Here is a 21,258-nt window from a genome sequence, read left to right as displayed (position 1 = left end):
GACAAGGGGAGCAAAGCTGAACCTAGATATCCAGTAAAACACACACCAAGTGCTTTTTGCAGTGTAGCCTGACACTGTGGTGGGCTAGACGAGGGACTAAGCTTCAAAAGAATGTTCTAGGCAGAGAGCCCTACAGCTGAGAGGCTCCATTTCAACCAAGAAAGAGCAAGGGAGGTGGCAACTTTGGTGGGGTGTACAGTGAACAACCCTTGGTGTAACTTTGCTGCAGATTGTTCAGTGATTTTGAGACCCTGAACACCACCCTGATGAGACATAGGCATCTGAGCACCCCTTCTGCCATGTACAACTGCTTTCAATCCCTGCTACCAGTAATTGCCCCATGGGTACAGTACAATTGCCTAAACCAAACGTACAGAATGAAAAATCCTCGTTAGAAAGGATAGCTAGCCACAGATGACTGACTACCTAAAGCAGCTGTCAGGCCTTCTTCTCATCCACGATCCTGCATTTGTGAACTGATATATCACCATGCAGCATGAAGCTACTTGCCTCATCTCTTTCATAAGCATCTTTTTGGCAGTATTACTACAGCTGTTTTGCAGCCATGCCCTTTCAACCCTGAACACTCTACTACCCTTTTCATACAGCAATGAAATTTGAGGATTCAGCCTAGATGCAGTGGGATGGTGATTTCAGAATCATCAATGCGCTGGCGATATTGCAGCCAAGATGTCCGTTGTCACACCTATGGGTTTTGACTAACAATGAAAAGGATGGAAGTCTGGCCAAACTGAGTCAATGGGCAAGAAAAGTTTCTGGGGAAGTAAGCTCACAAGGAGAGAATATACTGCTGTTTCTGCAGGACCCAGAAAAAAACCAAATTAGTAACAAATTGTAGTCAAATCACAAGACCTTTCAATAGGTTGGAGAACACTGGGCATCTTATCTTTGCCTAACAGAGGAATAACTAGGGAGAAAAATGCCTGGAGTGGGTATGTGGTTGTTATCAGAACAATTGTGTGAATTCCAGTAAATTTTGAAAGGGGGGAACTACCAAAAAAAAACCAAACACAAAATCAGCTAGGGGAATTTAATATCAAAAGTCCCGTGAACTTTCATCAGACCTGATGTACTCAAAACTCCCAGAGAGCTTTCCATCCTCCATATGGATGAATAGTAAGAAGAGACTGGAAACTAGGTTCAGCAGAAGTCCAGTAACTGGAGAAAGAAATACAGCCTGTATAAATACCAACTTAATTTCATGTTTGTGGACATTGTCCTTGGGTTTGTCCATTTTTCCTATCTGAAAACAGACACACCTCCCTCTTCAGTCCTTCCTGGACTCATGGAAGACTGAAATGAGTCACCAGAAGACCAGCTGAGTCATCCAGCCAGAGCCTGGAAAGCAATGCAAAATTTCTCATTGCATCCACAACTAAAACATGGATGGCGGCAGCCCTCCTAGCAACCAACCATGCATTAGGCAGAAAAGGTTGAAAGCCATTGTCACTATGAGCCATTATTTTAAGCCAGACAGAAAGTGGCCTTAAAGGAAACTAGTACAATGCAAAACAAGCGCTGACTGATGGTTCTGCCTCTGACACAAAGCCCTTCTCCATCAGTTTCCCCTCATAGCTGCTTTAAGAAAAAGAGAGTTCCTTATCTCAAAAATGACCATATCCTCCTTCCAGATCATGGGCTGTAGTTTTCAGCTTTTACAAATCAAAGTTCAAATTAATTTCTTTCAAATCTTTCCATCACTGAAGCTTAACAAAACTTGTTTCAATATGCAGTCTCCCTCATGACCAAACAGCTATGGCCTTTTAAGAGCACAAGTCCAAATGTCTGCTATCTTCAGAACAAAAAAGAAGTGGGGCAACTGCTTTTGGGCCCAAAAAATTATTTACCTAACGTGTTTTTTATGACAGATTACAAAAGTTTAGCAACCGAATTCAAGACAGTGGGAGACTGTTAAACCTGTCCTGAGGAGTTGGGCACACTGAGAGCAGATGCGGCGTAAGCTCCCTTGACCTTACATCACTTGAGCAGTGCACCACAACCTTGCATTTGGGCACTGAACAAATGATGCTCATCCTGACCAGCTGCCCGGCCTTCCCAAACCTGCTGTCTATCAGCACACATCATCAGGCACGTTGCTGACATACGTGAATGGGCTGAAAGTGCCAAGTGGAACCTCAGTCCTACAAATGTTAGTCACAGGCATCAAAACAGATGTATTTATACCCACACCGACAAAATCAGCATCCCACAACACAGTGTTGGCCTTGTTCTCTGTCCCCCTTTAGAGCAATCTGGCAAAAACAGAAAATCAGATGTAGCTGAGTGATAAAAGTATCAAGGGCCACAGAAAATCCTAATATTAACTACTGCAGAAATATTCACAAAGGAGAAGACAGGTACAAGGGAGATGTGGCTCTACAGCAAATGAACATTTTGTTCTGTTGGATCTCTAGGGCAAATGCCTGCTCTCCCTGTGCTGTCATGGAAGAGCAACACTGACTTGCAAGGCCTGGGTCACACTGCAGCTGCTCAGGGAACCCTGTCCCTCCACAGCTCACCACCACTCTGCAAACCTCATGTTACAATCCACTCCCAAGCCAGTCTTGGGTGACTAAAGCAGCAGATGCCTATGGGGACATCATGTGTGGCAGATCAACACTACGGGTCCCACTGTGGCTCACCCAGAAAACCTGCTGGCTTGAGGCCCCCAACCACATGCCTCTCACCTGACCCTAGCAGCAGCTAATGGCACTGAGGGACTGTACATGAGATGGTACCAAACAGGTTTTCATGAAACTGCTCTGAATTTCTCAACTACTGATGCTGCTCTTGTTTTGTCCTGGTCCTTCCCTCCAGCTCAGCTCTGGGTTTCAGCAAGGCCATGATACATCCACTTTGGCATGCCTCTGCTTCCAGCCCTCTGCACATTCTCTCCCTTTTCCTTTGCCAAAAAAAAAGAGCTGAGGGGTTTAGATAGGTGTCAGCAAACCAACTCAACGAGAACTCAACAAGCCAGGGTAACATTTGAGCCTTAGGGAAGACAGATGTCTAACAGAAGCAGGTGTAACTGGACATCTAGTTTTTTAAAGGTTTGGTGATACACTCCAGGCTGTTCAAATAAAATGATAACTTACTCCACACTCTGCAGAGGCAGAAAATAAATATGAAACTGGATTCTGGCAGCACCAGTAGAGCCAAAAAGTGATCCTCCTGCTTTCTGGTCTGCCTGCTCTAAGGAAAGTGCTATTCCTTGAGGAGTTCTGAAAAATAAAGCCTGAACAAGTCTTTCCACATCTTTTCCACTTCCCAAAGCCAATGCAGCAGCTCACTTGAGTGGCCCTTTCATACATGGCACCCTCTGGGTCCTGGCATTTGCTAACAACCCAGCACTGGCACCAGGGACTGCCTTGGTACTAACCACAAGCAGTGCAGCAACCGCAGCGTGCAGCTCAGCACATGCAAGCTACAATAAACCTGTCAGACTGTGCAAGACATGAATCTCATGGATTGCCACAACAGCAACACAGCATGCACAATCCTGCTAAACAAACAAACAAAGAAAAAATCCTAGAATATTCCAAAACACAGAAGTAGGTAAACAGACACTCTCCTGAGGCTGCCAGTGCAGTATTGTTACAGGGCTTGCCTGAAAAATACATACCCTCCTGACCTGTGACACTTCACAAATGCTTCAGCATTGAGGAGCAAGGGAAAGGAGAACCAACACAACTTATTCTCACTGGGAACCTGAATCCTCCCTGACCAAGGAGATAGACATCTGACTTGCCCAGGATGCTGTGAGAGCAAATGCAGCAACATCTGCTCATTCACCACTGAGATGTGTGGTTGAAGAGGTTGCTCAGGGTCTTTTTGGAAAACATCTCCAAGTTCACTTGCTGGAGGTGCTGCTCCTCTCACATCAGCAGTGAAATTATATTGGAGAAACAGCAATGCCTCATCCAGATCCTCCTGGAGACCTGGCTACAGCCATGAGACTGAAGCATGGAAATAATGCCACAAGTGCATGAGAGGTCTCCATGCTGCTTTTACCCTTCAGAGTGGATGAGATGACTACTCCCACCCACGCTTGCAGACCAGCAGGACATACTACTTCAGCAATGAACCTGTCACTAAAAACTAGGTTTTGGACATACTTCTATTTTTCACTTGTATCACTGTGATATGAATAATGGGGATATTGACCACTGCACCGTTCTGTCTTCCCCTCTGCTCTTTCATGATCTCACTGTGTCACCTCCTAAGCCACAGTCCTTCAAACATTTGCAGACATGCCTCACCTTCTAATCAGCAGCTACAAACCCGTGACCCAAGAGATGAATCAGGCAGACAAAACCAAAGTGAAAAGGTGTAAGGCCAGTTGTTTGTTTGCTTTTCCTGAAGGATTCAAGCCAGAGGCTTCAGCTTTTCCAGGTCAAGACATTGTCTGGATTAGAAAATATTCTATAAATTATTTTTTTAACTGTTTCCCTAGGGCAGCCTGCTGGACCCTCATACTACAGGCATGTGGACCTCTGTCTGCGTTTAAGCACATCAATTGTTTTAACTGACTTCAGCAAGGCAACTCATACATTGAAAGCTAACTACATGTATAAGCATTAGCAGGATCAGGGCATTAGTCATCTTACCTTGCTTTCTGCAAGGGGGATAGTGTAGAAAAAAAAGGCAAGAAACTCCTCAACACTTCTGGATACAGTTCAGGTATCCGAGTCACACTTGAATCTAAATTAAATCCCTCTCTCCCACTCTGCCTTTTTAAAAGTACTTTTCTATTGGTTAAGTATTTGGTCTGCTGTTAACTGATTTCAAAAGAAATCCTGTGGAAAGTAGGATCTCCAGCACGCTAGAAGCTGCACACTCTCAGAAGACCTACAGAGGCATTCTGCAGGTTTCCTTCTCCTGGATTTTCTTTCAGATTTTCCCTTCCTTTTTCTCCTCATGACTAGCAATATGCATAGTCAAACACGCTCACTGCTTTCAGCAGAGTTTGTCTGCTGTTGCTGCACATTCTCCACCTGGAGAGAAAACTCCTCTGTGTGACACCACGCTGTCACTGCAGCCAATGATGATGTCACAGACCAAGTATTGTTACTTCAGCTCCAAAAGGGGCAGCAGGAGCAGATGAACTCCAAAAACAAAGATATTGTTTTGGTGTAAACAGCCTTCACATAAAAAAGGGGAAAAAAGATAACGTGTGTGTGTATATATATATACACACACATATATAAATACAGGGGGAAAAAAGAAGTAGACTTTTCTCAAATATAAATAAATACATGATAAACAATATTTTTCTCTAGGCAGACCTCTCGAAGTCCCAAAAAGGTACTGAATAATTTGTTGGTTTGTTTCTGAAACAGCCTTCGCAGAAAAAAAAGGGGAAAAAGATAAATTAAGAAGTAAATATAGAAAAAAAAATAGAATTTCCTCAACTACAAAGAAACACACGATCAATAATAGTTTTCTATAAGGCAGACCTCTCCAAGTTCCAACAAGGCACTGAATGCTTTGTCCATTTGTTTCTGTTAGGAAAGAAGGCCCTTGTTAGCTTTTGAAACATTTTCTTTCTGTTTTTCTATTTAGTTTTTAATGTCTTTATGCCTCATCACTGTCCCAGAATGAGCGAACACCACTGCTGCAGAACAAAACAGTTTTGAGGAAATAGTGTGCAGTGTGTTTCCAAATGCTTGCAAATGCTGCCCATGTGTGAGGTGGATTGTTTTTCATGTAAGTCAGGTATTAATGCAATGTGCAAAAAAAGCATAACCCCATTCAATCACATCGCCCTCCACCTTTACACTGAAACCCAGAGGTTATAATAACATGAAGGAGCAGGAATAAATTAGAACTAGTGCTGGTGATGCCTTGTACTTTTTTGTTGTTGTTTGGGTGGTTTTTTTGTTTGTTTTTTAAAGAAAGGGGATCCCATTTACCCCGTGTTAGGTCTAACTCAGAACAGGGATAGCTGCTAGGCAAAGTGGCAAAGAGTAGGTTTTAATGAGGTAAAAAAATGAAAATGGTGTCATTTTCAGAGGTCAGAAATGGAGTAACACATTCCATGTCCTAACACATGCCAGATCTTCAGAGAGGGACATCATCTTCACCATCTCCCCTTCTGCCAGCCAGGGCACCTTCAGGCTGTGTCAAACTAGGAGCTGTGCTGAAGGGAACAGGAGGGAGGGCACAAGCACTTCGTGAGTTAGACACTTTCCACCACTTAGTAAGGGTTATTTTAAAAGTAGCACACCATGACAAAGCTGACAGCCAGCAGTTTGGGTGTGGAACACCAGAGGTGGAGGTAACAGGCTAATGGCACTGCAGTGGACTTCCAGGCAGGCCATGTGTAAGCCCTTCACTTGCATGGCTTAACACCATCCTTCAGAGGTGAGTCCCTCCTGTGGTAACAACTCCCTTAATCCAAAATCCCTGCTCCAGAGCAACTCCCTGTTTCCCTCTTTGGGTTTGGGAGATAGGACACTGGTGATGATCCACATTACCTGCAGCTACGAGGTGAAGGTGACCAAAGACAACCACACCAGTGATTGCCCTTCTGTGCAGTCACACACTGCATGCATCAAGACCAAGGGACTATACTCCTTTCATTCTTCCTTAACAGGGCCCTCAGCTGAAGCAGGACCACCTGCTCTATCCTAGCTTCCTCTCCAGGGTTTTGAAAAGGCTGTGATCTCAGCTCAGAGTTTAAAAAAAAAAAGAGAAAAAAAAGATAAACTACCATTGCTTGTTAAACACAGGTGCCTAATGCTTCAACAACTGTAACCATCAGCCAGTGCTGGCAGACCACTGTCTGTCTTGACAAACATGCAGATGAACGAGAAATATTGGTAGGACTTCAGTTGTCAGCTTCTCAGGGGACACCATAAATAAGAAGCAGTTCCCTCCCCAAAGTACCCTAATGACATCCTGGCTTTACAAAACATGACACTTGAACATTTTTTCTGAAATACAAAATTGCCATGCAGAGTCAAAATTTAAAAAAAATATAGAGCATTTTTAAGAGAAGTTCCATGGGGAAAAGCTATTGTGAAATAGCCAAACATCAATTATGAAAACCACATCAAGAGCTCTTGCTAGCACAGAAACAGGCTGTGCCCATGTGCCGAAAGATGAGCCACCGGGGGAAGGTGACTGGCCTGGATGGGCAAGCAGCTCTTGAAGGAATGAAGGGGGACAAAAGAGGCTGTATCACCTTTGGGAAGGGGAGAGGTAACTTGTGATACATTTAAGGATGTTGTTAGATCATGTAGGAGAAAAACTAGAGAGGCAAAAGCCCAGTTAGAACTTAAGCTGACCACTTCTGTGAAAGACAATAAAAAGCATTTTTATAAATATATTAATGCTAAAAAGAAGGGCAAGAAGAACTTCCAGTCTTTATTGGACCTGGAGGGGAACACTGTAACTAAAGATGAGGAAAAGGCTGAGGTACTAAATATCTTCTTTGCCTCCATTTTCAACAGTAAGGCAGGAGGACTTCAGGATAACTGGCCTCCTGGACTGGTAGATGGGGTCAGGGAGCAGTATAATCCCCCTGAAATCCATGAGGAATTAGTTAGGAACTTGCTGAGCCACTTGGATACTCACAAGTCCATGGGACTGGATGGGATCCATCCTAGGGTACTGAGAGAGCTGGCAGATGAGCTGGTCAAGCTGCTCTCCATCATTTACCCCCAGTCCTGGCTCACCAGAGAGATCCCAGATGACTGGAAGCTGGCCAATGTGACGCCCATTCACAAGAAGGACTGGATGGAGGAACCTGGAAACTCCAGGCCTGTCAGCCTGACCTCAGTGCCAGGAAGGATTATGGAGCAGATCATCTTGGGGGCAATCACTGCACACCTGCAGGACAGCCAAGGGATCAGGCCCTGCCAGCATGGATTTAGGAAGGGCAGGTCCTGCCTTACCAACCTGACCTTCTACATTGATCAGGTGACCACCTGGTGGGTGTGGGGAAGGCTGTGGATGTAGTCTACCTGGACTTCCGCAAGGCCTTTGACACCATCCCCCACAGCAAACTCCTGGCCAAGCTGTCAGCCTGTGCCTTGGACAGCAGCAGTCTGCACTGGGTTAGGAACTGGCTGGAGAGCCAAGCCCAGAGAGTGGTGGTGAATGGTACCACATCTAGCTGGTAGCCAGGCACCAGTGGTGTCCCCCAGGGATCAGTGCTGGGCCCCATCCTGTTCAGTATCTTTACTAATGATCTAGATGAGGGGATTGCAGACAACACCAAGTTGGGAGCAGGTGTTGATCTGTTAGAGGGTAGAAGGGCTCTCCAGAGGGACCTTGACAGGCTGGGCAGATGGGCAGAGTCCAACACGATGGCATTTAACAAGTCCAAGTGCTGGGTGCTGTACTTTGGTCACAACACCATGCAGTGCTACAGGCTGGGGTCAGAGTGGCTGGAGAATGGCCAGGTAGAAAGGGTACTGTTTGACATCTGGCTGAACATGAGCCAGCAGTGTGCCCAGGTCAATGGCATCCTGGCCTGCATCAAGAATAGTGTGGCCAGCAGGAGCAGGGAAGTCATTCTGCCCCTGTACTCAGCACTGGTTAAGCCACAACTTGAGTCCTGTGTCCAGTTCCGGGCCCCTCAATTTAAGAAGGACACTGAGACTCTTGAACCTGTCCAGAGAAGGGCAATGAGGCTAGGGAGAGGCTTCGAATACAAGCCCTATGAGGAGAGGCTGAGGGAACTGGGGTTGTTTAGCCTGGAGAAGAGGAGGCTCAGGGCAGACCTTACTGTTGTCTACAACTACCTGAAGGGAGGTTGTAGCCAGGTGTGGGTTGGTCTCTTCTCCCAGGCAACCAGCACCAGAACAAGAGGACACAGTCTCAAGCTGCGCCAGGGGAAGTTTAGACTTGTGGTGAGGAGAAAGTTCTTCACAGAAAGAGCCATCGGAATGTGCTGCCCAGGGAGGTGGTGGAGTCACCATCCCTGGAGGTGTTCAAAAAAGGATTGGATGTGGCACTTGGAGCCACATGTCATGAGGTGTTGGGTGATAGGTTGGACTTGATGATCTGAGGTCTTTTCCAACCTTATTGATTCTATGATTCTAAGAGGCTGTTGTGCATGGACTTTAGGGTTTTGAAGAAAAGGTGCATCCTGATTTGACTTGTAAGCAGAGAACGAGAAAGTTTCCTCAACTTGTACAGCTCAGTATGTTCCTCTGTGAACTGTAACCCTTTAAAGTCAGTGTATCTATACAACTTCCCTGCATCTCATATCCCCTGGCTCACAGCAATCTTTGCTTTCCACTCACACCTCCTCTGCATGACTGGCTTACTCCCATCCTAAATTAGTGCAGAAAAAACAGCTGATACTACTGTGACATGGGCAAACTTCTGCTGCATCCCAGCCATCCAGCAGCTTGTTCATTGATGGCATGATCAGTTTCTACTTCAAACCTTCAACCAAGACCTCTTTCCCTGCTATTGCCCACATACAACTCTGAACTAGTACTGGGGTGCAGGCAGTGTTACTTCCTTCTTACTTGAGGAAACATATATGGGTAAAAAATAAAAATATACATGTGAACAAAAGCAGAGAGATTTAGGGGTGTTTCTGCCTATGTGTCAGGGCTGGATCACTTTCCCAAGTTTAAAGACAACAGTCTTGTGCATGTACCACTTAAGATTTCCACAGGGCAGGACCCAGGAGAGGAAGAAACCAGAACTGTGAGCACGCTGGCTGAAACCAGGAAATGACTTTCCATAAGACCCACAGCAAAAAGCTTCTTTAAAATAACTTGTAAGTCTGTTGGTTTGTGGCACTGCTGTTTAATGGTAAGTAGCAGTACTATTAAAGAAGAACAGCATAAATCAAACAGCTGTTAAAAGGGTGAAAAAAAGACATCTCAGTCTGTTTGCCTTTGTCCTCCATTCCTAACCTCTCTAATTTGAGTGTCATATATGCTCCTGTACACAACGCCTGGATGCAAGGCTTCACCAGGAATTTTCCTCTCTTGATGATCAACAGCACCAGGCATTCATCTTCCAAGAGAGAGGCCAATCATTATTCCTCATGGCCACTCTGCATGACAGACAACCACCTAGAAAGCAGAAAAGGCAAAAAGCAAGACTATTTAAAACTTTAAATCAAGAATGAAAAGCTTAGGAACCCTCAGCTTTGCAATTGCCTGTGCAACCTTCCTTCAGCCCTCTTTCTTGCCTGTGTACTGTGGCAGAGCTGTTAATCACATAATCACAGGCTATTTTTCTGCAGGACCTTGGCCTCACCCAGTACAGCAGGATACAGAAGGCTCACCTAGCGAGCGACTACCATTTCATCCTCTCCACACTGTCTGAGGCGTGGCCCCAAGCCTTGTTGACTAGGTATCAGGCACACTGCTCTGCAGATGGAATTCGTTATTTACTCATAGACCTTCCTACAGTACACATCATTAGAGTAACCGAATGTTTCACAAACATGAAGGAATGTATTTTTGCAATGCCCTCATAAAGTAAGACACTGTGCTGTCCGTGTCATGGGCAGGGAACTGAGGCACAGAGAGATTAGCATGAAAAGCTTCCACTAATTTTAAATGCCTAATTGAAACTCTTAGGTGCAAATCCTTCAGAGGCTTGTTTTGTCTGCTGAGGAACTTGGCCAAGCTTGGGCTGACATTCTTGGAGACAGCAGAAGTGGCACCTCTGACACATATACCATGCAAATTGTATTGGTTTGTTAAGGTGGGGGCTTGCTTTCTAATGTAATTGTACGCTTGTTATATTTAACATACATCAAAAAATTCAACAGCGGTTTAAGAGAGCTGTTTTCTAAACATGCATTCTGAGGCAGGCAGCTGGGATGGACCATTTTTGCCCAGAGAGTTTAAGTTTGGTAAAGTTGTGAAAAACAAACAAAAAAGGGTCTTAAAATAGGGAAAGCTGTTGGATGACCTCAGCAGCAGGTCATTGCCATAACATACATTTTTCCTTCTTTTGGATGATAATATCCAGCTGTTGAAAAAAACCACACAGCCCTGACGTTACACTAACAGAATCAAGTCAAACTTAAAAGCAAACTGTAACTAAAGCTTTATTTCATATCCTGGTTCTGTTCAGATAAACAAGATTCATTTGTTTTTAACTTTAATGCACAACAACGTCTTGTTACTCAATTCCAAATAGCAATTTTTGCTTTAGAGCATAAGCACCACCGTTCCTCCTCTTCTTTCACAAAGAGGGAGCAAGTGTCAGGCACTTTAGGCAGCACTGGTCCTAAGATGGATATAGCATAGGCAGATGGACAGTACAGTGAGGCAATGAATCTTACAGTGGTATAAACTGATCCTTCTCCTGATTATTTACAGGGAGATTCACAAAATCCTGAGAAAAGACTCATCTGAAAATTTCAGGCTTACCTGTGTTAACAACAGGAAAAAGACAAGACAGACAAAAACACAGTCAAGGGTTGGGGAGAATAAATCAACGTATCACTGGTGCCAGCCTTCTTCAGCCCAACACAGTATTTTTGAGAGACTTTTGTAAAAGTGCAAAATCCAGCCTTGCAACTGTCCACCAAGTGTGTTCAGGACTCGGGGGGAAACAGTGTGACAATGTGGGAGCTGGCAGAACTGGTTCCTCCATCACGTTATGGACATGCAGGGCAGCCCTCGGATAACTTCTGGTGATTCCCCTTTGCTACCCAGATTTGCTGATGAACAATGTTATAAACTGCCCCTCCGCTAGTCACACACCTCACACACGCACAGATGAAGGCAGGCCCAGTTTTTCTGTCCTGTACTGACAACTCTGACTACATATCCCTGCTTTTCAGCTAGCAATGTCTCCTGACTGCACTAACGTTGACTAATTTAGTATTTTTAATTACAGAGGGATTTGCAGCACTGCACTACAGTGCTCTCTTTTATTATACCCACTGTTTCTACTGGATCTGGGTACACTCTATACACAAAATTGCACATTAGACAAATTACACTGCACATTAAGTAAATCTCTCTCTAGAAACAGGATTAGATGAAGAGGCAAATCTTCCTAATTCCTGGTGTATAAATTAATATTTGCAAAATCAATATGAAGTAAGAGTTCCACATCAATTTATGAAAACCCCCAAAAATATATTCTCCACAATGAATCACATTTATGTAGGAGATGCACTCTTTTTTCCTCCTATTTTGCTTAATAAATAAAACAGCTGGTCCAAGGAATGAGGTCAATCAGTGTCTGGAAAAAGCCCCATTAAAGCTGCTATATAACCTAGTTTCTCAGGCTGCATAAGGCATCCTAATATTGGAGGCAGAAGTCCATGCAGAGACAGCTCGGATGGCTCTGCTTCTGGCCCTTCAGGGTTACAGAGGACATTTATCACAAAAGATAGTGGTAAGAGACATATCTTGCAAACATCTAAGGAGCTAGGCTCTGAAGGAGTACAACAAAGATAACATGACACATCCAGACCTATACATTAAATATGGCTAGTGATCTTGGGCATCTAACTTGAGCTAATCCAACACCAGGAGATGGTAAACGTGCAGATTTTCACTTATGCTCAGATCCCCTCAAAACTAGTTCTGCTCCCATGGTGGGTGACCTCTTTCCAAGGCACTTAGTGGCTGCACGTTGCCACCTCTCCCATGCCACATGGGAGAAAATTAATCCAGCAGTGCCCAAAGCTCTGGATGTGCTACACAGGCACAGAACCTATTCCAGTGCAGGCAGAAGTCTCACAGCATCAGTCTTCCTCCTCCTGCACGTCACATGGCTGTTGCAATGTTTGGACCCTGGTCACCTTGGAAAATGTTGTCCTTCCTTTCTTTGACAGGTTTGAAAATGCTTTGCAAAAGGCATCACAAGCCACATCCTACAGAGGCAAAAATGGAGCCAGAATAAAGTATAGTGACTTGCTCAAGCTTAAAGAACAAAGCAGCAGTAGAACTGGGAAATGAAACCACCTGACCCAGAACCCTAGGTTTCAGCTTATCTAAGGATACTCTTTCCTCTTAAAAAAGGAAGAGGGGGAAGAATATTCTGTAGACACAGCAAACTCGGCCCTGATAGTGCTAATGACCTGATACACTTTTTTGTGTCTTCTCACCTCCATTTCCCACGATAAACCTCAAGGACTATCCCTCTTCCCTGATCTACTTTAACCAAGCATATCTGCTCAAAATCCTTTTCCCAGCTCCCTGAAGCCAGAGACCATCCTTCCCAGAGAGGAGATTACCTTCTCGCTTTCAGTCTCTCTGTCCAGAGAGCACTCTGCTTTCTGGATTGTGATGAGAGATACCAAAGTCCTAGCCACAGGTCTCAGCCTGCAGCACACAGCAGCCTGAAAGGGTACCCTGGAGGTAAAACCTGGTTGTTCTCTATTAATTTTTCATTTCAAGAATGACTCCAGGGAAAGGAGGAGATATAGGTCAGAGACTTTGGGGGCTGATTAGTAACTGTACATCTTCCTTCCCTTTCTTTTCCTCTCCTCTTTTTTTTTTCCCCCTTCCAAATTCAGAAACAGAGGGGTTTCCCTCTGTGTTTCTCATTTACTCCTTGAACATTATCAACATTAGTCAGCAAACTCCTGCTATCTCCTTGGTGAGCCCCTGATACTTGCAGAGTGACTAACCCTTCTCTACACACTCTTTGGCTCCAATAGTTGCATCTGTTGTGGTATTTCCTCCCCCCAAGAAAAATGGGTCTCAGCAGTGCAGACGTGCAGTACTTCCCTGTTGTCACTACCCCATAAGCTCCTGCCACCATGTGACTGCAAACACTATGATGTTTCATGCACAGAGCTGAAAAGCCAGGAGGAGATGACAGGGCCTGTATTCATGTCACTTCTTAACTCACCACTTGAATCAGCAGTGTCCCTCAAACTGCCCAAGAACAGGCATGTGGTGAACACCATGGAAAACGCCTGAAGCAACCTGACTTCTCTCTGTGGCCGTGCCAGTAACCTGGCCTGTTGGGTCACATTGCCTCCAGGTGCCTGTACTAGCCTGTCCTTCCCAGGACCAAGAGTCTCTGTCCTTGTCAGGGTGCCTAACAGCATACAGAAGGTCTCAGCTGGGCTTCTGAAGCATGAATGCAGGACGAGTACAACAACTGCTCCTCGTGACTCAAGACCACCTCATTAGGGTATGACGGAAGGCTCCTCTTAGCCAGGTGGGCTCGCACAAGATGTGCACCACAGCCATGCTCACATGGGACCTCATATGCAACTTATGCTCACGTAGGCACAGACCTGCCCACGCTTTGCTCTCGGCATCGCGCTTGTGTAGACTTTGTTGTGCTCACCTTTCCAATGCAGTGCCAGGAGTGCACAGACCACTCTCCTCTTTGTGTCGAACACACAAAGTGGACACCTTGCCCCCCAGGTAGGTGCTACCTCCCACCACCCTGAATGGGAATGACCTGCATCCACAGCAGAGCACATCAGTGAGGATCAGTGGGAAGGCTTGCCAACTTTCTGCTGGGGAAGTCCACTCCCCATTTAACCCTACTGCCCCCACCTTGGCACCGATCCCGCTCCCCTCCACTGTTACCTCTGTCCCCATTGTAGGAGAGCCTTCTGCATCGCTGTGTAGGGAGGCATGAAAATAAACCACCGGCTCCAGTGCCACACTCCCTCCTGGCAGATCTGTTTCTCTCTTCTTAACTGTTTCCAAGTGCCTGGCTGTTTTATAATCCCCACTGAGCATTCCCTTAACTCCTTCCTCACTGAGCACTTCCACTCTCCTCTCTCTTAAAAGACAGAAAAAAACCAAGGCGAGGTAGGGAGCACGGAAAGCAAAGGAAGGTGCCTAAGTCAAAGAGGGAACGACTGAATCAAACTGTATGTTAAACAGAAACAGCAAATTAGTCATTTCCATAACCCTGTCTTACGCAGACAAACTGACTGTTCTAGTAAGAGATTTCTTTTTTTTCCCCATGGACATTTGTGTACCTCAGAAACTTACTTATTTACTAATCTCCTCCTGCTTTTTCATACCATGAGGTCACACGCTTCTGCTTGCCCTTTGAGGTCTGAACTGAAATTGTTTTCTTATATCACAAGTAAATACAAGTTAATGGCTTCACAATCAGTGTCTCCACCATACCATTTATGCACACTGCAAAACTGGAGAAGAATCAACTGCAGGTTATTGCTTCCCATTGGAAAGGACCGTAGCAATAGCTGGGTTGGCTGTGAGAGGGCTGTGTGGAATAGTTCAGGCATAAGGACACAAGCTCCTCTTTTCTGAGACATGGGACATTGCAATTGCCCTGAATTGTTGTGTGCCAAGGTATGCTGGCAGCACGGTGTGGGGCTGGGCAAGAAGACTGACCCAACAGCTTTGGATTTCATAACCAAGATTACGTGCAAAGCAACGTCACAGAACACTCCGGTGTGCACACTGCTCCCATGAGAGGATGAAGAAAGAAAATGGGGGGGAAAGCAATGGCTTTCCTGCATTCCCACTCAGGCAGGAACACAACACCTTCAACTGGCTGCTGCTCTTTCCTCAAAGCCTATGGCTGCTTCTTCCAGCATCTTGAGGTGACCCTAACAGCTTACACTCAAAAGTTTGCCAAGGCATCTTGCTCCATGACAAAATGAACTACTCTGTCACACAAGGCTGGGCCACAGGGCTCTTAAAAATGGTTCTGCTGATGTTCAAAGGGAGCAGCTTGCTGCACAGAGGAGTGGTAGAGTTAATAGTAGGAGGATCAGCACAAGCTTTTAACCTACCATCTGCCTTCAGCTCAGCCAGGCCTTCTGCTAAAGAGCCAATGTGGGCTGGGGCCACTGGAGTGAGCAGCAACTCAGTGACATGAAAGACTGCCTGGGTTAGTTCATTAAGAATAAGATTAGGAGCACAGGAATCCTGCATAGCACCAGTACTGACTCATCTAAGGATTTCACAGGGAAATTTCAGTTTGGTTTTCCAAAGAAGTCTTTTATTTTGTGCAGGTGGGTGCTTATGTGCCAGCTTAAACCAGCCCTATGAACTGATGATCACAGAAATAGGACTCATCTCTGAAAATGCCACACTTTCTTCTTTGGTAGAAAGTAGGGATAAGTGATGCTTAACTGGCTCATTCCCCTATAATGTTTAACTCCTTCACATTTATAAAACTGCAGAAAACACAGGAAAGCACACTGGGATGCCCTTCACAACCACAGGTCACAGATCCCTTGTTTGCCCTGGGGACTTCTTTTGAGCACTGGCCACTGCCAGCAGACCCCAGCAGAGGCTGTTGCCTCTGCTCCTGCACATGCAGACTGACAGCTACCTCAAGAGCATTCTTTATTTCTTAATTTTTTTTATTGCAGAGTCACTTAAGGCTTGTTGATGACCTCAAAGTAACAAACTTGCCACCAAACTTTGAGCCTGCCAGCACAACCATGGAGAGCAGGCCTTGAGGGACGGTAGACAAAACAGCCCTGTAGACCCATAACAAAATGATGGAGTCCCCTCTGATGTATCATTCTGCGGCGATATCCTATCGTTCTGTGGATGATCTCCAAACCTAGGATAGGACAGGCAGAGGGAGCAGTGGAAGGGTGCTGCTGCTCTGGGAAGGGGATGAGGAAGCTGGGATGATGGAGGACACAACCTGCCTGTTCCAAAAGCAAAAGGAATGGGAAACCCCTCCCTCCACAGATGGAGCAAGGGAAAAAGACAGACGAGTGAAAAGCCTGGACTTAGTAATGAAAAACAATAGTTCATCATTTATTTTCATATCCCCTTGCTAATGCTGGAACAATGCTAACCGTGGAATTCCTCTGGCATGCATGTCATGCCTGCAAATACCAAGTGAATTACTTCTCAACTAGACTATGGGCTATGGCACTGAGCAGCACATTCGTTACAAGTGATTGGATGATGAACAACAGTTCCCAAATTCCTCCTTCACAATGCTACTTGCATTAGTTGTAATTTAATGAGAGAGAAAGTTTTGGCTGAAACCACTGAAATAATACTGCCTGCCACTGCTTCCCACTGGGTCTTGTATTAACTTACACCACCACCACCTCCATCTCCTCCTCCTCCACCTCCTCCCTTTTCACACCTTTCCTTAGGTACTAAAAGAGGTGTCATGAAACCCATGAGCATGGCAAGACAGCATGGCAAGGAGCCCCCAAGCACATGCATTCTTTCTGGCTGAAAGGCAGCAGAGGATGTAAACCTCTCCCTCTCCTTTGCCGACAGTAACAGGAGAGCCAGAGGAAATCCTCCAACAGTCAGTCTCTGCTTGAACAAGCCTCTAACTCTTCTTTGGTTTCTTCCTCCTGGAGAGCTGGTACAGGTGGAAGACACTGAATTGGCAGCTCTGGAAACAGAGCACCAAGTGCACACAGCATGACTCATATCTGTATAGAATTCCCACCAGGAAGGCAGAGTCCTCCTGTCTTCCAGAGGGAGACACAGCAGGGTAGCCTGGCCTTGTCCCTACCTCACAGACCATCTTAGCTATTTGTCACTCTTTGTAATGCTTCTGAGACCTGGTAAGCAGCCAGTAAATGTGAACAAAAACTTTGCTAGTGGTGAGGCCTTCAATACAATGTGCCACCACCACTGACCCTCAGCAAATCTGTGAATCACAACTGCCTCCTCATGAGCTCGTCAGTAGATCTGTACCTTCTGTCTTCAGGGCAGAAATCAGTTGAGTCTTCTTTGCTCCACAGAGCCTGCCACAAAAGGGATGGCCACTTCCTCAAAAAGGCAGGGACATCTTGCAGGTTTCTTGCCCTGGAAGCAGCCTAGCTAGCCAGCACTGCATCCCATTCCCAGCAACCTTGCCACAGAGCCTGTCTCCCTTCATATGACAGGACATCGATCCACCAGATGCCTGAAATGTGACCCAGTGAGTGGGGTCTCATATGTTGGGCCAGAAGAAAGCTGAGAATTCTGATCTGAGCAGCAGACCCACATGTAATAGGCTGCAAATATCATCATTGTTCTCCTGGTATACCCAGGAGATACATACTCCCTCCTGACAGTGCATAAACGACAAACACCCATGGAGTCTTACCCTCCTCCTTACACCTTCTATGCCAAATGTAATTCAAAAGGCTCCCACCCTCGGCCACACTTTGCAGCGTTTTGGAAAAATTAATCCAAACTAAATTTACCTGTTTCTGAAATGAAGGTATAGTCAGGGGAAGGCAAAATGCCTTTAGGATTGGAACCAAATACATTTGTGCAAATGAGACCTAGGATTTAGTTACCTTCCAGACTTCAGCAATTTCACCTTTGGGATGGATTCCCATGGACCTGACAAAGGGAGGAAGGCAGGCAGGATGCCACAGGATGCCCCCAGGGACATCTGCAGACATGGGTCTGTATAGGCACATAGATGCACGTGTGATTCCCATCAACAAAGCAGGCATGCTGCTGGAGGCCATCTTCAGATGCAATCTGAACACAGATCTGCTCCTTGCCAAAATCCTCCTCCCAAGCCTAGCTAACTCTGACTTTCCTAAAACTACAGCTGTGTTTTAAGCAGTAATGGGGATGCATCCAATGCTGGTATGACCCTATTGTAACAAACAAATAAACAAGGATCACTTACCAAGAAAAAGGAACAAATGGTGAACCTCAGCCTGCTGTGACTACCTATGCTCTGGGCAGCTCATCCACTCCAGCAATGCAGGGATCCCCCTGAGAGACACCAGATGAAAGGGGTCCCTCTACAGACAGCAAATGTGGAGAGGAGGGGACACAGGCATGAGAAAGAAGTGGAAGGTGACTGAGGCCCACCACAGAGGCTACATGTGGCCTTCAGGAGCATGGCACAGGGTTGTATATCTGCTGCTAGCCACAAACTGAGCCTGCTGCCTGCAAAGAGAAGCGGTGAACAGGCTGGAGAGAGGGAGAGCTGTCATCAGCAGCAGAAGTATAGGGATGAACATATCTAACCGGATGCATGGAGACCAGGTGAGCTGGAGGCAACAGGTTCTTTGGGCATCCAGTGAAAACCAGAGAGGTCAGAACAGCCAGCCGCAATTAATCAAATCACATTTTCACAGTTTAAAACCTGACGAAATCCAACATTTTTCTATTGGGTCCAAGAAGTTTCACTGGAGGTTTTTGGCCCCGCTGGGAAGGCAGAGGCTGTCCTGTCCCTTAGTTTCCCTCCTGGCAGGCTGTCAGAGCTCATGAAGGGTGACGCTCAGCTGTAGTACTTGGTGCCGCACTTCAGTTCCCTTTAAGCCTTCAAATTAGGGCTTGTATGGGGCTTAAGTGCAGCCTGTTCCAACACCAGGTTAGATTTCACAGCTCTTGTGTGCTGCTGGGTTTCCAGCAGCACAGTGGGTGAGTGCTCTGCAGGCTGCAGGTAAGTGCTCTGCCCAGTCCAACCACTCAGAGCAGGAGATGGGGAGAGCCTGCCTCTCACAGACCTCCCCATGTCCCAGGCAGGCAAGGCAGGAGGGCTGAGATCACCAAGAGAGGCTCCCACTTCCCTTGCCTCAGTTAATCAAGTAATCCCTGTATCTGCCTTTCAGCAAGTAATTCCCATTAACCACAGGGTGTTTTGCCCATGCAACTGTGCCTGTGCTCTTCTTCCCCCCAATGCCCACCTCACATGGGCTGGTCATCTTCAACCAAGCACATTCAAACATGACAGGACAGTGCTGGAGAGGGGGCAGCACAGAGGAAGAGGGTGCTGGGGACAGAATAACAAACACAAAACACTCAAGATGAGTAAATGCCCCATCTCCCTCACCAGCCTGGCTGTAACAAGAGGGTGAGTTGGACAGGAGGACCAACTGCAATAACAACAGATGAAACACTACAACCTGCAACTGGCTCCAGTGACACAACCATGTTTGCTAGCTCACCTCTAGTGCTGCCACAAGCATCTGTTTTATTGTGCACACTATCAAAAGAATCAAGCATCCACACCTGAAACCCTGTCCTACCCTGATATTCACTCACATCCTACCCTCTTCTTCTCTCACACATTAACTTCTACAGGCAGCAGCTTTTTGGCAAGAGTCTCAGTGTCTGTTTGTGACACGGCATGGCAAGGGAAAGCAGACGTCTCCTTGTAAAGCATCCTCTTCCTGAAACCCCTTCAACCCTTTCTGGCTGAGAGGAAATGCAGGATTTGATAATGACTCAAGTGCTCCTCTGGGAAACAGCAATGATTTTGGAAGAACACAGAGTAACTTTTAAGCCAAGCTCAGTTCTAAAGAGGTGAACTCCACAGTCTGTAGCTTGACTTCACAGTTGAGCAAGAACAAAATCAGGATTCAGGCATCTACCCACAAGGATGCTGACAAAGATAAAAGCTACTTTACTGAGGTGGTCTCACCTATATTAGATACATTGTCAGTGATATGGTAAACACATCTAAATGGATATAGATTCCACAGGAAATGTTGCACTTGCATACAGATGCAAGCTGTAGCACAGGCCAAAGTCACTGACACAACTGAGGGTACAGGAGGACAAACCTCCGATACATTAGCAGAGCTGCAGAAATATCCAAGAACTGGTCCAGTAGAGGCACCAAAACCTGGCACTGGGAGAGGTGTGTAAGACACTGACTATGCAGCTGTTCTGGGTCATGATGGAGATGAGCTGTCCCCTCTGACCTGCACATGCTTTCAGGCAACATAGGCATTTGGAAGGTGCACTCTTATTATCCAGTCTCAGAAAACCAGTAAGAAAATAACACTGCAAATACCATCACCCACATCAATGACATATGCTCATGTCTGGGTTTCACATGTCCTTACTGGGTGGTGTGACTATTTCGAAGTGGGCTTTGCAATCTGTTCCTGACCCCCACTTGCTAAATACATGTGTATTCTGATGTTGAGAGAAAGGGAGTTAGATAGGAAGGCAGCTTTCTGATAGTGCCAGTCATAGGACTACAAGAGATGAAGGAATTTGTAATTGTATTCGTGACTGTGATCCCCTGTCAGCAACGGAGACAGGAGTCAATACGGACGCCCAATGTGATTGAGTATTGTTCCTTTATTGTTCCAGCATTGTAGGACTATAGTGCGAGCACAGTGAGTATAGTATAGCAAAGTAAAAGAGGTAAAGTACGTATTAAGGGAACTTCTACAACTTATATAAACTCGGAGAGCATCGTTGGCATAGCTTCATTGGGTCCCCAGGAGTGACCACACATCACACTATTATAGATTATTGGTCAAACTACTAATGACATGAGAGGCTGTTGATGCAGGTGCATGTCCTGTTATTCCAAGATAACTCTCTATGTTTATAGCTACCAGTGCCCTGCTTTAGTTACATGCTGCAGGCACAGCACTGTTTTGCTACA

The 21,258-nt window shown here is 45.8% G+C and overlaps 1 protein-coding gene across 7 annotated transcripts in view; it reads right to left on the bottom strand.

Moving 5' to 3' along the window:
* The window catches only part of HIPK2 (homeodomain interacting protein kinase 2), a 130,754-nt gene that overhangs the window by 97,561 nt on the left and 11,935 nt on the right, over nucleotides 1-21,258 (bottom strand). Inside the window, exon 1 of one of the 7 annotated variants that reach the window (XM_054168198.1) lies at nucleotides 14,517-14,601. The exons of the other annotated variants lie outside the window; for them this stretch is intronic. The gene's annotated coding sequence lies outside the window, so the exon portion shown is untranslated. Of the gene's footprint in view, nucleotides 1-14,516; nucleotides 14,602-21,258 lie in introns of those variants that run through there. 7 annotated transcript variants of the gene reach the window in all.

Source organism: Dryobates pubescens, chromosome 15, assembly GCF_014839835.1.
Source record: "Dryobates pubescens isolate bDryPub1 chromosome 15, bDryPub1.pri, whole genome shotgun sequence".
Lineage (NCBI taxonomy): Eukaryota > Metazoa > Chordata > Aves > Piciformes > Picidae > Dryobates > Dryobates pubescens.
This window is presented reverse-complemented; position numbering and strand designations above follow the sequence as displayed.